Consider the following 15,794-nt stretch of genomic DNA (forward strand, 5'->3'; position numbering starts at 1 on the left):
TGTTGGGGGTAATGCTTTAAATTGGAAACAAAAACATTTTTTTAAATGCGTTTTTGTTTGTCTGGGCTTTTTTTTTGTCTGCAGATGTGACATTCTGCTGTGAACAGTGACATCAGTTGGATGAACTTGTCAAAATCCGTTTTTGAATGCAATGATTCCTTCACAAATAAATATACAAATATATGTTTTATAGTATCTAATAAGTACAGTTTTGTTGTGTTTTTGCCAATCAGGCTAGATGAGGAATCGCGTCATGAATTTGCTGAATCAGTAGTTTTCAAACCTTTAAGGACCTCGACACATGAATCCGATGTTGGCAATTCAGGAAGTCGATGTGCATGTACCGTCAGAAAATTGGAGCGGTTGTCTGCGCTTTTTCGGATGGCCTCAAAGTGTCCTGACGAAAGGTCACTTTGATTCACTGTTAACCAGCAAATCATCGCACTGGACAATCAAATACGTATTGCTTTTTCATGAGAAGACCAGATTTCAAATAATTAATTTAATTCTCTACAGGGTAATTTAATTTTTAAGTTGGCAGGAGTAGGTCTTGCCTGTTGCAGATATAAATTGGATTGGATTTACCTTTATTACCGTAATTCTCGGACTAAAAAGCGCACCTGATTATAAGCCTCGCCCATAATTTTTTTTAAAGAAAATACATTTTTTTACATACATAAACCACACCTGTCTATAAACCGCATGTTTATAAAGAAAGACGCTACACAGAAACACTTTTCAAAGTTTTAATAATATACCTTTGTAGCCGTTGAAGAAAGAGCACACACGACTGAATGTGGAGACGTGTTTATTCCAACGGCGAACAAGTGGATCTAACTCAAACAGAAAATTCAGTGAAATATATATAACATAAACCCGCCCCCTCCCGTCCACGTGCTAGATGAGATGCCTGGTCCTAGTGCCCACTAACAGCCCCCCCCCTAGAACACCCAGAAGGAAGGTCAAGGTGAAAATTTTGCAGGGGGCTTGACCAGCCTGCCACAAAAACTACGCAGTCCGTTGTTCTTTGGTGAAGGTGAACTCATTCGGGCAGGTGAGTGGGGGTACGACACTCAACCTTGCCATGCTGCAGTGAGGCTAGAGCAGGGGTGGGCAAACTTTTTGACTCGCGGGCCGCATTGGGTTCTAAAATTTGACAGAGGGGCCGGGCCAGGAGCATTTGGAGGGAGTGTTTGGGCCGGAAATACTAAACCTAAAGCATTAAAGGACAACCGACGCCTCCGGAGAAATTATGTCCATAATTTATAAAATCACTTCAAATGACTTGGACTGAGCGTATTTTACAAAGATTCCACAGCATATAGCTATAGTTTACGTTTTAAGACTTGCGCTGAATATTCATGAAGTCTTCGAGTTGATGACGATCCCCATGTGACGTCACGTTTGGACCGCCCATGACCGAGAAAGCGACACACAATGCATTTTGGGTACTTTGTTTTGTCTGAAAACTTCGTGTTGATCCGTGGTGATGGCGAAATTAGAAGGAAAACACATAAATAACGCCATGGTGAATCGTTGTGTGTTGCACCAAGACTACTATTTGATATTCGCTGACACAAATTCCCAGCTGACAAATCAGCCCATTTCCAACGGAGCTTGAGCGCGATCTTCTGCATTTTCTGGGTGCTACATTGCTGTCATTGACGGCTCAAATTGATATGGGAAGACTCCTTGAATCAATTGCAAACATTTATGCTTTCCTCTTCAGAACTATTTGAATCATATTCATAACTGGATGAGTAACAAGAAAACATATTCTCCGAATCTGAAGCCATTGCTTTGATTCTCGAGCAAGGCAAGACGTCTTGGCGTGACGTCACGAACAAGGGGGTGGGACCTTCTGAAACTGGCCATTTCCGGATTCATTTTGAAGTCATTTTTATTGGTGTTTTTCATTTAACTAAAAATATCAGCCTGTCTGATTTGGGTATTTTAGATGCTATAAAACGTTTCTCTGATGTCAGTGGGAAACAAAAAAAAATGGCGCCGGTTGTCCTTTAAATGTTGTGTGTGCAAACCTCATGGCACAGTAAGAAGACTACAACCCAATTTAGTAACTGTCTTTCAAATGTGAAAAATATCCCTGATCAGTTAATAAATTTGTCTCAAGGAATATGGCGTTTACATACTATTTCGCAGATACTTGGAGGAGGAAATGGAAATACATTAAAATAACATATGCACTGTGATTTATCAAGATTGCGTCTGTTTTTAGTAAGTTTTCATTGAAGGGGCAAAGTTAAAGAAATCAACATTTATTGAAAAATGGAATCACTTTCAACATTCAAAACATTATTACACAACGAAATATTCAAGCTCAATAATAGCTACTAGTGTTAAATTCCGCCAAATTATAGATGGTTTGTCCTGACCGCGCGCTCAACAAACTCTCCACTGACGCCCTCGCCTTCACGCGCAAACAATACACTTTTTACCTATTTCAAACCGATAAACACGTTAAGGCAAAAATTAGTGCATCCAAAAGATAGGCTACCAAATGAAAAACAAAGTAATGTAGTTTATTCCATACATTGTAAGAATGAAAATTGTAAAGAGCAGTACATTGGGGAGACTCAACGAATTCTCAAAAAAAGACTATCAATCGGCAGTACATTTGCACCTAAAAGCTAGCAACCACTCGTTTGACGACAATGAGGTTAAAATCTTAGCGAAAGAACGTAGATGGTTTGAAAGGGGGGTAAAAGAAGCGATTCTTATAAAACAACAAAATCCTTCATTAAACCGGTCTGGTGGGGTGAGGTTCAATTTGGATCGCAATAGCCTGCTTAGGGATAATAGGAACAAGTGGGACATTAGGGATATATAAATAGGGCCGACACGACCAGTCAGACTTTAGTTCGCTGACGAAGCCTCTTGGATAGGAGGCGAAACGTCCGAAACCTTCAAATTTGTACAGATGACGGCTGAAGAAACCTTCTCATCGATAAACAATACACTTGTACCGTCGCCGAGCACACAGACATACACGCTACCTGCAGTTGAAATTTGCAAACTCGGCACGGCAGCCAATCAGAAGCCTGCTTCTTTCTTCCGGACTTTCTCAAGCGTTATAAAGTCGTGCAATTGCATGTCATTTTCCAAAATAGATGCACAAAACCTCAGCCCAGAAGAAAGATTCAAAAGAAGCTAACAACATATGTGACGCTACAAAACGTAAATTTACATTAAACCGTGACTGTGAAGTGTACGTGAGACTTATGAAAGGGGCTTAGTGGCTCGTAGGAAGCAATGCAAACGTTGCATTGTGCACCACAATGACAAGCGACTACTGCAGCAAAATCTTCAGCCATGCACATTTACCGTAAATTAAGCAAGGTAGCATTTGTAGTAGATACATTCTTGATTTTAAAAAAAACTTTATACTTTGTGACAATGTTTTTTAATGTGATTAGTTCTCTCATTGTGCTTCAAGTTGTGAAAGATGGGGCAGGCAACTTTTCAGTTATCTGCCCTGTTGTCCGCTATCTTTTTGTCATGAGTTTCAGATACTGTTTTTACTATAATTTGGGCAGGTTCGGCGGGCCGGATTAAAAAGCTTAATGGGGTGTATGTGGCCCGCGGCCCATAGTTTGCCCATGCCTGGGCTACACTCTCACCAACCACTACTTTGCAGTCACTGATTTCCTTTAGATGGCGTCGTTGACACAAAATGTAGTCTACCTGTGTACTTCTGCCTCCACTCTTATAGGTCACCCTATGTTCCTGTCTCTTCTGAAAGAAAGTATTCACAATAGCCATTTCAATTCTCTTAGCAAAGTCAACCACCATCTGTCCTTCAGCGTTCCTAATCTGGAGTCCAAACCTGCCCATCACCTCCTCATCATCTTTGTTTCCTGCGCCAACATGCCCTTTGAAGTCTCCACCAATTCGTCTGTGTAAGCTCTCAGTCGTACAGGAGTGGTCCATCGATGAGAAGGTTTCTTCAGCCGTCATCTGTACAAAAGTGAAGGTTTCGGACGTTTCGCCTCCTATCCAAGAGGCTTCGTCAGCGAACTAAAGTCTGACTGGTCGTATCGGCCCCATTTATATATCCCTAATGTCCAGACATGGTGGCGCCGGACACCGCTATGATAGGTCCCTACTCTCAGGTTGGGGGGGCAGAGGACCCCTCCCTGTGGCCCCACTGATTGTTCCTACATTCCTGACTAACGACTGGCCTATTACGAATGAAAATTGTAAAGAGCAGTACATTGGGGAGACTCAACAAATTCTCAAAAAAAGACTTTATCAACATCGCAGGGATAATATAAGTGGACCTCAATCGGCAGTACATTTGCACCTAAAAGCTAGCAACCACTCATTTGATGACAATGAGGTTAAAATCTTAGCGAAAGAACATAGATGGTTTGAAAGGGGGGTAAAAGAAGCGATTCTTATAAAACAACAAAATCCTTCATTAAACCGGTCTGGTGGGGTGAGGTTCAATTTGGATCGTTCATACAATAGCCTGCTTAGGCAAAACAGGTTAGGCAACTTTCGTAATGCTGATGAGGGTCGTTATGCTGATGAGGTGATACCGGTGGGAGTGGGGGTAATAGGCCAGTCGTTAGTCAGGAATGTAGGAACAATCAGTGGGGCCACAGGGAGGGGTCCTCTGCCCCCCCAACCTGAGAGTAGGGACCTATCATAGCGGTGTCCGGCGCCACCATGTCTGGACATTAGGGATATATAAATGGGGCCGATACGACCAGTCAGACTTTAGTTCGCTCACGAAGCCTCTTGGATAGGAGGCGAAACGTCCGAAACCTTCACTTTTGTACAGATGACGGCTGAAGAAACCTTCTCATCGTCTCCACCAATTACAACCCTCTCACTTCACGGGATGTTCTGTATGACTTCATCAAAGTCCAACCAAAATTTCTCCTTCTCCGCCGGCTCACATCCTACTTGTGGGGTATACCCACAAACAACATTGAACATCACACCTTCAATTTCTAGCTTCAGACTCATCATTCTATCTGATACTCTTTTTACTTCTAACAAACTCCTCTTTTAAGATAACCCTTACTCCATTTCTCTTTCTGTCTTCACCATGATAGAACAACTTAAACCCTGACCTTAAGCTTCTAGCCTTGCTCCCTTTCCACCTGGTCTCCTGGACACACAGTATGTCTACCTTCCTTCTCTGCATCATGTCAACCAGCTCTCTACCTTTACCTGTCATTGTTCCTACATTCAAAGTTCCTACTCTTAGTTCTATACTCTTGGCGTTCCATTTCTCTCTTTTCCTCCGGGCACACCTCCCTCCTCTCCTTCTTCGACCAACAGTAGTCCATTTTCCACTGGCACCCTAAAGGTCAACAGTACCAATGGTGGCCGTTGTTAACCCGGGCCTCGACCGATCCGATATGGGATTCATAGGTTTGATTCGCATATTTGTTTTGGCAAAAAAATTTACGTCGAATGCCCTTCCTGACACAACCCTCTGTATTTATCCGGGCTTGGGACTGGCACAATAAGACACTGGCTTGTGCCCCCTTGTGGCTACATTACTCGGCAAAACAAATAATTCTGATTAATATTGTGTTTGTCGAATATAAATTCAGCAGGAGCATTCAGCATCTCATAATCTATCTCAGGGCGGCACTTGCGGTCGATCAATCATGGTCGAGTTTGTGAATATCACATGACCAAACTGTGTGTGTGTGTGGGGGGGGTCACTCTGGTGTCTTTTTCAGTGGCAAAAGGGCCTCTCGCTGATATGGATACAAATAGGTAGGTTTTGCTGCTTAATACCTATCCCACAAAATTTATGAATCAGAAGACCACATTTTGAGGCTTCGTCAGCAAACTGTCACGTCACTTGAGGCGTGAGGGCAGGGCTCGAGTGACGAAAGGAAAGCGGGGAGGTTGGATCCAAACTACATGGCGAGACAGATACTCGTGAACAAAAGTCTACTGAGGCACGCATGCAAAAATGACAACAGGATGAGGTGAGTGAGAGAGATCGGTGACGGCAGACCTGACGGCACGGAAGTAGCAAGGGTGGCTTTCAGAATACTCCGACGGAGACGGTATTGTGCGATCGGCAAATATAGTCAGAAGGCACAATCAAGGGAATGACAAACAGCTGTGGGAACCCAGGTGCGTGATGATGGGAGGGGCCGTCTCCAGGGAGCAGCGGGGGAGGTGACAGGAGGGGCGGGGCACGCCCAGGACGGCGACGAGATGTGACAGTGCCCCCCCCCCCCCCTCAACGGACGCCTCTTGGCGGCCCACCAGGCTTGGAAGGGTGAGCCGCATGGAACGCCCGGATGAGAGACGGGTCGAGGATCCAGGCACGTGGGACCCACTGTCGTTCCTCCGGTCCATAGCCCTCCCAGTCGACCAGGTACTGCACTCCTCTGCCCATGCGCCTGGATCTCCCGCACGGTGTAGACCGGTCCGTCGGCCAACATCCGGGGGGGAGATGGGGGGTGGGCGTGGGGGCTAAGGAGCTGGTTTCCACTGGCTTGAGGCGGAAAACGTGGAATACGGGGTGGATCCTCATGGTAGGTGGCAGCCGGAGCCTCACCGAGACCGGGCTGAGGATGGCCTCGATGGGGAAGGGACCCGTGAAGCGTGGGCGCAGCTTGGCTGAAGACCCTGCCAGCCGAAGGTCCCTCGTGGACAGCCACACTTCCTGCCCGACCTGGTAGCTGGGTGCCTGTCGCCGATGATGGTCCGCCATCCGCTGGTTCCGGGATGCGGTGCGTGTCAGGGCGTCCCTGGTCTCCTTCCAGACTCGGTGGGCCCGTCTGAGGTGATGTTCAATAGACGGCCTCCACCTAGCCCTCCTGGGTGGGAAACAAGGGCGGCTGATAGCCACAGGCGGACATGAATGGGGACCGACCTGTGGCTGCGGAGACCAGGGAGTTGTGGGCGTACTCCACCCAGGGTAGGTGTAGGGCCCACGACGCCGGGTTGTGGAGGCACACGCACCGGAGGGCCGCCTCCAGGTCCTGGTTCTTCCTCTCCGTCTGTCCGTTGGTATCCCGACGACAGACTCGCCGACGCCCCTAGAGACCGACAGAAACGTTTCCATACCTTGGACACAAACTGCCCCGGTCCGACACGATGTCCGTCGGAATCCCGTGGAGACGGACGACGTGGTTAACCAGGAGTTGAGCCGTCTCGCTGGCGGACGGCAACCTGGTTAACGGGACGAAGTGGGCCGACTTGGAGAATCGGTCCACGACGGTGAGTACGACCGTCTTGCCACGGGCGGGGGGGAGGCCTGTCACAAAGTCGACGGAGATGTGGGACCAGGGTCTGGATGGCACCGGTAGCGGCTGGAGGAGTCCTGCCGGGGGCTGGTGGGAAGCTTTCCCACGGGCGCAGGTCGGGCAGGCATTCACGAAGAGGGTGATGTCCCTCCTGAACCCCGGCCACCAGAACCGTTGGGCGATGAGTTGGATTGTCCTGTTGACCCCCGGGTGACAGGCTATCTTGGAGGTGTCAAAGTCAAAGTCAGCTTTATTGTCAAATATGCTAATATGCATGACATACAGCACAGATGAAATTAATGTCCTCTCGGACCCAGCGTGCAAGACATGCAAGGCACTTATAACGTGGCTAAAAAAGACATACAATTGACAACAGACAATACATGTAATTTCTGTATGTAAAGTGAGGTAGTGTCGTATGGAAAGTGAGGTAGTGACGTATGTAAAGTGAGGTAGTGACATATGTAAAGTGAGGAAGTGACGTACATAAAGTGACGTAATGTCGTAATTGCAAAAACAAACAACTAGAAAGGGTTGAAGTGAGGTCTTGTCTAATGAGAAATAACAAAAAATAGAGTTCAGGATGATCGTACAGCATGTAGCGTGTACTCAGAGTTCGGTGAGTGTGGCAGTGGGAAGGGGCAGGCTGGGCAGGGCTGGGAGGGAGTTGAGTCTCCGGACTGCCTGGTGGCAGAAACTGTCCTTGAGCCTGCTGGTCTTGGCTCGGAGACTCCGCAGTCTCCGACCCGATGGCAGCAGGCTGAAGAGGCTGTGGGAGGGGTGGGTGGGATCGCCAGCGATCCGGATGGCTCTGTGGGTGAGGCGGGTGTTGTAGATGTCCTGAAGGGGGGGAGAGAGACACCGAAGATCTTCTCAGCTGTCCTCACGATGCGCTGCAGAGTCTTACGGCAGGACACGGTGCAGGCGCCGTACCACACGGTGATACAGATGGTCAGGATGCTCTCTATGGTACCGCGGTAGAAGGAGGTCGTGATGGGGGTCGGGGCTCCAACTCTTTTGAGCTTGCGGAGGAAGTACAGGCGCTGGTGGGATCTCTTGGCCATTGATGCCGTGTTGTGGCTCCAGGACAGGTCTTCGGATATGTGCACTCCCAGGAACTTGGTGCTGCTCACTCTCTCCACTGCAGCACCGTCGATGGTTAGTGGAGCATGCTGGGGGCGCACTCTCCTGAAGTCCACAACAATCTCCTTCGTCTTCTCCACATTCAGACGGAGATTGTTGTCCTTGCACCACGTGGCCAGGCGGCTGACCTCGTCCCTGTAGGCTGTCTCCTCATCGTTGTTGATGAGGCCCACCACAGTCGTGTCATCCGCAAACTGTATGAAGAGGTTGGAGCTGGGTGATGATGGTGAGCAGTCGTGCGTGAGCAGAGTGAAGAGGAGGGGGCTCAGCACACACCCCTGGGGGGCCCCTGCGTTCAGCGTGATGGTGCTGGAAGTGTTGTCGCCAACTCTGACTGCCTGTGGTCTCCCCGTCAGGAAGTCCAGCAGCCAGTTGCACAGGGAGGTGCTGATCCCCAGTTTGCTCAGTTTATTGGTGAGCTGTTGGGGGATGATTGTGTTGAATGCTGAGCTGAAGTCGATGAACAGCATTCTGACGTAGGAGTCTCTGGTCTCCAGGTGGGTGAGCGCTGTGTGGAGAGCAGTGGAGATGGCATCATCGGTCGAGCGGTTGGGCCGATATGCAAATTGGAAGGGGTCATGGGTGGGGGGGAGGGCAGCCTTGATGTGGTTCATAACTAGCCGCTCGAAGCACTTCATGAGGATGGGAGTGAGTGCGACCGGGCAGTAGTCATTGTGGCAGGTGGGGGACGACTTCTTCGGGACCGGGATAATGGTGGTGGCTTTGAGGCACGTGGGCACAACAGCCTGGCTCAGAGAGGTGTTGAAGATGTCCGTGAAGACATCTGTGAGCTCCACAGCGCAGTCTCTCAGAACACGGCCAGGAATGCCGTCGGGACCCGGGGCTTTTCGTGCGTTGGTCCCTCTGAGGGATCGCCTCACGCTGTCCTGGGACAGTGTCAGCACCTGTTCGCCGGGAGGTGGTGGGGTCTTCTGTGCTGGAGTGCTGTTGTCTGCCTCGAAGCGGGCGAAGAAGTCGTTCAGCTGGTTCAGCAGAGTGGTGGAGTTCTCGCAGGTCTGTGGAGTGGGCTTGTAGTCTGTGATGGTATGTATCTCACGCCACAGGTTCCTGGTGTCACTGCTGTCTTTGAAGTGGTTGGCGATCCTCCTGGAGTGCTGTCTCTTGGCCATCCTGATGCCACGTGACAGGTTGGCCCTGGCTGTCCTCAGGCCCAGCTCATCGCCAGCTTTGTAGGCAGCGTTCCGAGCCCTGAGGAGCCTGTGGACTTCACCCGTCAGCCATGGCTTCTGGTTGGCCAGGATGGTGACAGATCTGGTGACAGTCACGTCATCCATGCACTTCCTCATGTAGGAGGTAACAGAGTCTGTGTACTCCTGGAGGTCGGTGTTGTTGTTGTAGGTGGCCGCTTGTCTGAACATGTTCCAGTCGGTGTTGGAGAAGCAGTCTTTGAGTGCCTCTGACGACCCATCAGGCCACACCCTTATCTGCTTCTTCACTGGTTTGACGACTTTGACAAGTGGCCTATATGCGGGCATTAACATGATAGTGGAGTGGTCCGAAGCTCCTAGGTGGATGAAGGGGGTAGGCTTTGTAGGCTCCTTTGTGTGTGGTGAAAACATTGTCCAGAATGTTGTTACCTCTCGTCGGAAAGTTAATGTGTCCATGGAGATGTGGAAAAACACTTTTCGGGTTGGCGTGGTTGAAATCGCCAGCCAGGATAAGGAAAGCATCTGGGTGGGCTGTCTGTTGCTCGCTGATGTGCTGGTAGAGTTCATTCAATGCCGCGCTCCTGTTGTTAATTGAGCTCGGGGGGATGTAAACTGCTACCAGCAGTATGGCACTAAATTCCCTCGGCAGGTAGAATGGCCGACATTTTATGACCGTAAGTTCCATCAGTGGCGAACAGTGTTTGCATACCACAACAGCGTTGCGGCACCAGGCATCACTGATGTAAACACAGAGTCCCCCGCCGCGAGTCTTCCCCCCCTCGACGAGCGCTCTGTCTTCCCGGAAGCTAGTTAGCTGGGCTAGCTGGATGGCACTGTCCGGTATGCTGTCGGTCAGCCATGTTTCCACAAACACAAAGGCACAACACTCACCCACGGTCTTGGAAGTTGAGCGGAGAAGTCTGATGTAGTCCATTTTATTGTCCAGCGAGCGCACGTTAGCCAGCGTGATGGTAGGAATGCAAGGCCGGTGGCGGCTAGCCGCGAGCCTAATGCGAATACCTCCACGCTTTCCCCTCTTTTGTTTCCTCATACAGCGCTTGTGGCGCCTCCACTCTGGGTTGGGTGCAGGAGTGGGGGTCGGTGGAAGAGTGGGGCTCAATGGATGAGCCGACTCCCTGAGCAATCCATGCTTGCGTAGCACTTCTGCTTCAGCTAGTTTAGGTTTTAAAAATGAACTGCCGATGTCGAGCAGAACCTCACGGGAGTAGGTACGCCTCGGGTGTAGCGAGGCCAACGGAGACGGACATTTGCACGAGTAAGACAAACACAATAAACACGAAAAAACCAATTTGCCGGGAGAGAGAGGAGCCGCTGCGTGTGCACGCGCCGCCATCTTGGAAAAAAAAAAAATGATGAGCACCTCCGTGCGAAGAGGGGGAGGGACGAACAGGCGATCCTTAGGACAGGCCCTGGGGATGGGGGTCGTCCCCTGGGCTTGCTGAACTTTTCTCTCAACCTCCCACCTCAGGGCACCCAGGATGCGCTGGGCCGGCAGGATGTTGGTGGTGGTCTCCCTTTCTGCTGGCTCATGGATGCGGGATAGGGCATCGGGCTTGGTGTTCTGTGACCCTGGGCAGTAGGTGAGAGAAAAGTTACAACGGGTGAGGAAGAGTGACCATCGGGCCTGTCTTGAGTTTAGTCTCTTGGCAGACCGGATGGCCGCCAGGTTCTTATGGTAGACGGTGAAGGGGTGTTTCGCTTCCTCAAGCCAGTGTCTCCATTCCTGCAGGGCCAGGACGACCGCCAGATGGCCTCGGGCGGGCCACCGCGGGAGGGGTCTCGCCCTGCCGTAGCCGACCGCAGGCAGTTGGCGTAGCAGTAGAGGCTCCAGCCCTGAATGGTGGGAGCCTCCCAGGAGATGGACGGGTCGTGGGTATTGAGCCAGGGCAGACCCAATACCAACGGCGCATTCCGGGAGGGCATAACTAAGAATTGGCGGTGCTCGACGTGGTTACCCGCTACCCGGAGTTTGAGCGAGGCAGTGAGGTGGGTGACTCGGGCTAACAGTCTGCCGTCCAGGTCGACGATCTCCTTCGGGGGATGGAGATCGATCAGCTGGCAGCCCAACGAGTCCGCCAGCTGGGGGTCAATGATGCACCCGTCGGCCCCCCGAGTCCACTAGGGCCCGCACGGTTTGGGAGCTGGACGGGCCGATTAATTCGCTGTCCAGCTCCAACCGCGTAACGGGGGTCGTGGATTTGACCTCCAGAGGTCGCCGTTTCGACGGGGACTTGCGTGGACCTGAGGTCTTCGGCTGGGGGCCTTGGGTGCGACGAGCCCCGTGGATAGTGCGGTCGTTCCCTCCCCCTATGATCATGGGTTCGGGGGATTCCTCCAGGCGCCGCACGCGCTCGCTGCCGGGTGTGGTAGACCTGGACCGGCCTTGGGGCTCCTCGAGCCGCCGGCCGCGCTGCTCCCTCTGTCGCTCCCGAAGACAGTGATCCAGGCCGATGACTATGGCGACCAGGTCGTCGAAGGTGGTGCCAGCGTCGCGGGTAGCCAACTCGTCCTTGAGATTGGCGTTCAATCCACGACGAAACACCCCCGTCAACGCTGGATGCGGAAGTCGACGGAGTATTCCGCGGCAGAACGGGCCCCTTGGACGCAGTCCAATAGTCTCCCCTCAGCTTCGAACTTCGTCACCGGATGATTGAAAACCCGGCGTAACTCAGCGACGAAGTCCGGGTACGAAGTGCGCAGCTCCGGTCGGGACTCCCGGATAGCCAGCACCCATGTCTCGGCTTCTCCCGTGAGCAGGCTGGTGATGAAGGCTACCTTCGCCTCCTGCTAACGCAGGCGTATGGAAGTTGCTCAAACACGAGCGTGCACTGCATTAAGAACTGAGCGCAGCGCCCGGTTTCTCCTGCGTGGCGTGAGGGAAGAGGGAGTTGTAGAGCGTGCCTACTCACGGGCGGGGAAGACTTGGCTGTGAGGGCGGAAATGCGTGCCTCAGCCGCCTCGAAGCGTTGAGCCAGCGTGGTGGTAATTTGGCTGACTTCCGCGATGGCTCGGGCCAGCTGGCTCGAACGCTCTGCTTGCACGGTCAGGGCGGCGAGGAATCTGTCTTCGCCGGCGGGCTCCATGGGCGGTCGGAGTATTATGTCACGTCACTTGAGGCGTGAGGGCAGGGCTCGAGTGACGAAAGGAAAGCGAGGAGCTTGGATCCAAAATACACGGAACTCGTGAACAAAAGTCTTTACTGAGGCACGCATGAAAAAATGACAGCAGGATGAGGTGAGTGAGAGAGATCGGTGACGGCAGACCTGACGGCACGGAAGTAGCAATGGTGGCTTTCAGAATACTCCGACGGAGACGGTATTGTGCGATTGGCAAATATAGTCAGAAGGCACAATCAAGGGAATGACAAACAGCTGTGGTAACCCAGGTGCATGATGATGGGAGGGGCCGTCTCCAGGGAGCAGCGGAGGAGGTGACAGGAGGGGCGGGGCACGCCCAGGACGGCGACGAGATGTGACACAAACTAAAAAAAGCGAGCAACCATAAATTTGACGACAGTGAGGTTAAAATCTTAACGAAACAAAATAGGTGGTTTTGAAAGAGGAGTAAAAGAAGCTATTTTCATAAAACAGCAAAAACCTTCATTAAATCGCCATGGTGGGGTGGGGTTTAATTTGGATAATTCGTCCAACAGACTCCTTAGGCAACTCCTTAGTTATGCTGATGAGTTGATACCAGTGCAAATGGGCAAATCAGGAAGGAGAATAGAAGTAATCAGTTAGGACAATAAAAGTAAGGGCAAGACCCTTCACACTAATGCCTACCTCATAAACATGATGAGAGACAATAAATGGAATGACATGCCGGCTCAGACGTCGCCCGGCCAAACAAGGTCTGCGTCAGGTGCTGGGGAACCAGAGCACCCTGATGAAAAATGGGCTACTGGAACAAAGCGGAGATGGACGAGATGGGTTACATGCGGAGAATGGGGGCTGAATGGTTACTTCGAAACCCACAGTCACGGTTGACCACGAAACAACTAGTAGCTCAGTGTTTCAATATCCACAAACGGCAATTGCTATCACAACTTGAGATTGATGACGCAAATTCCGAGGTGAAGGGCCCCAGGCTGCCACATCAGAGGAAGAGGTTCAACCAGAGATTGGGAGGCAAGTCCCAATGAATGATGAGATTGGGAAGCCAGCCCCAATGAATGAAATGCTGAGCGAGGCAGCAACTGACCTGAGAGATAAGATCATGGGCAACTAAGAAACCGATTACAACGGCTATGTGAAGTACCACCTGAAAGTCTCATGGAATCTGTGAATGCAGCACTGAGAACGATCCCGACCGGAACAATCACGGAAACCAATGAGCTGATATACACCTCAGCATCAGTGATCATAGAAATGCTCGGCTACAAGAGCAACCATGAGAGCCACGAGATTCATTACCCACCATGGAAAAGACGGTTGGAGGCCAAGATCAAGGCGGCTCGGAAAGATGTGAGTCAATTGACGGAGATCCAGAGAGGTGTGAATAAAAGGCCAATACCCAAGAGGTACATGCAGATAACCATACCTGAAGCACTCGAAACTGCCAAACAAAGGCTCCAGGCCTTGTCCAGTCGCCTAAAGAGGTACACGAAAGAGAATGAAGCCAGAAGAATAAACAGGCTGTTCGCAACACAACCTGCGAAAGTGTACGCTCAGTGGCAGGGTTCTAACAGCAGAGCAGACCGTCCAAGGCTGGAAACTGAAAGATACTGGAAAAGCATATGGGAGAAGGAGGTCGCACATAACAGCAGAGCACAATGGCTGGTGACTCTGAAAGAGGAGCACAGCAACCTCCCTGAACAGAACCCAGTTACCATCACAGCGGCAGATATACAAGGAAGAGTCTCAGGTATGAAAAACTGGACGGCACCAGGCCCGGATATGGTCCACACCTACTGGCTAAAGAAACTCACAGCTCTCCACGAGCGCCTAGCAGCACAAATGAACCAGTTGCTGATGGATGGGACTCACCCAGGATGGCTAACCGAAGGGCGAACAATCCTGATCATGAAGGATTCCTCAAAGGGTGCAGTTCCTTCCAAATATCGGCCAATAACCTGTCTCTCCACAACATGGAAGCTCATGTCAGGCATCATTGCGGCTAAGATAAGTGGACACATGGATCAATACATGAGCAAAGCACAGAAAGGCATTAGTAGAGATACTAGAGGTACCAAACATCAGCTGCTGGTTGACAGAACAGTCGCTCAAGACTGCAGGTCCCGACATACCAACCTGTGCACAGCCTGGATTGATTACAAGAAAGCATATGACTCGATGCCACACACATGGATCACTGAATGCTTGGAGTTGTATAAGGTCAACAGGACCCTGAGAGCCTTCGTTGCAAACTCGATGAGGATGTGGAAAACCACACTTGAAGCCAATGGCAAGCCACTAACGCAAGTGTCCATCAAATGTGGCATATATCAAGGTGATGCACTCTCCCCACTGCTGTTCTGCATAGGACTGAACCCCCTCAGCCAGATAATCGCCAAGACAGGCTATGGATACCGCCTCAGAAATGGAGCTACGATCAGTCACCTCCTCTACATATATATTGGCAAGCCACTAACGCAAGTGTCCATCAATTGTGGCATATATCAAGGTGATGCACTCTCCCCACTGCTGTTCTGCATAGGACTGAACCCCCTCAGCCAGATAATCGCCAAGACAGGCTATGTATTCCGCCTCAGAAATGGAGCTACGATCAGTCACCTCCTCTACACACATATATATATATATATATATATATATACACACAGTAAAGTCTCGTTATATCGATAGTACCGCTTATTACGATACTATTGTCATTTCCCTTGCACAATTCTAGTCTTTTTATGTATAATTAGTACCGTTTAGTACGATACCCGGTTATTACGGTGCTCCTTTTCATCCCCCGCCGGCCATTTTTGTTGTTTATATCGATATATCCGTCGCGCCATTGGTCAACTTGGTCACGTGTCTTGTTACGTGAGCCGCCATCGGTCGCGCCATTGGTCGACTTGGTCACATGAGCCGCCATCGGTCGCGCTATTGGTCGACTTGGCCATGTGACTTTGTCACGTGACACGCCATCGGTCGCGCCATTGGTCAACTTGGTCACGTGTCTTGGTTACGTGTCACGCCATCAGTCGCGCCATTGGTCGACTTGGTCAGGTGACTTGGTTACGTGCCCAGCACCCGTGTAGCAGAGCCAT

The 15,794-nt window shown here is 50.7% G+C and overlaps 1 protein-coding gene across 8 annotated transcripts in view; it reads left to right on the forward strand.

Annotated features, from left to right (window-relative positions):
* LOC148892199 (uncharacterized) overlaps window positions 1-15,794 on the forward strand; it is a 53,517-nt gene that overhangs the window by 9,727 nt on the left and 27,996 nt on the right. The window contains exon 6 of one of the 8 annotated variants that reach the window (XM_089006052.1): window positions 85-2,617. The exons of the other annotated variants lie outside the window; for them this stretch is intronic. The gene's annotated coding sequence lies outside the window, so the exon portion shown is untranslated. Of the gene's footprint in view, window positions 1-84; window positions 2,618-15,794 lie in introns of those variants that run through there. 8 annotated transcript variants of the gene reach the window in all.

Source organism: Hippocampus bargibanti, linkage group LG10 (genome assembly GCF_051943395.1).
Source record: "Hippocampus bargibanti isolate YZ-2025 linkage group LG10, ASM5194339v1, whole genome shotgun sequence".
NCBI classification, from domain to species: domain Eukaryota; kingdom Metazoa; phylum Chordata; class Actinopteri; order Syngnathiformes; family Syngnathidae; genus Hippocampus; species Hippocampus bargibanti.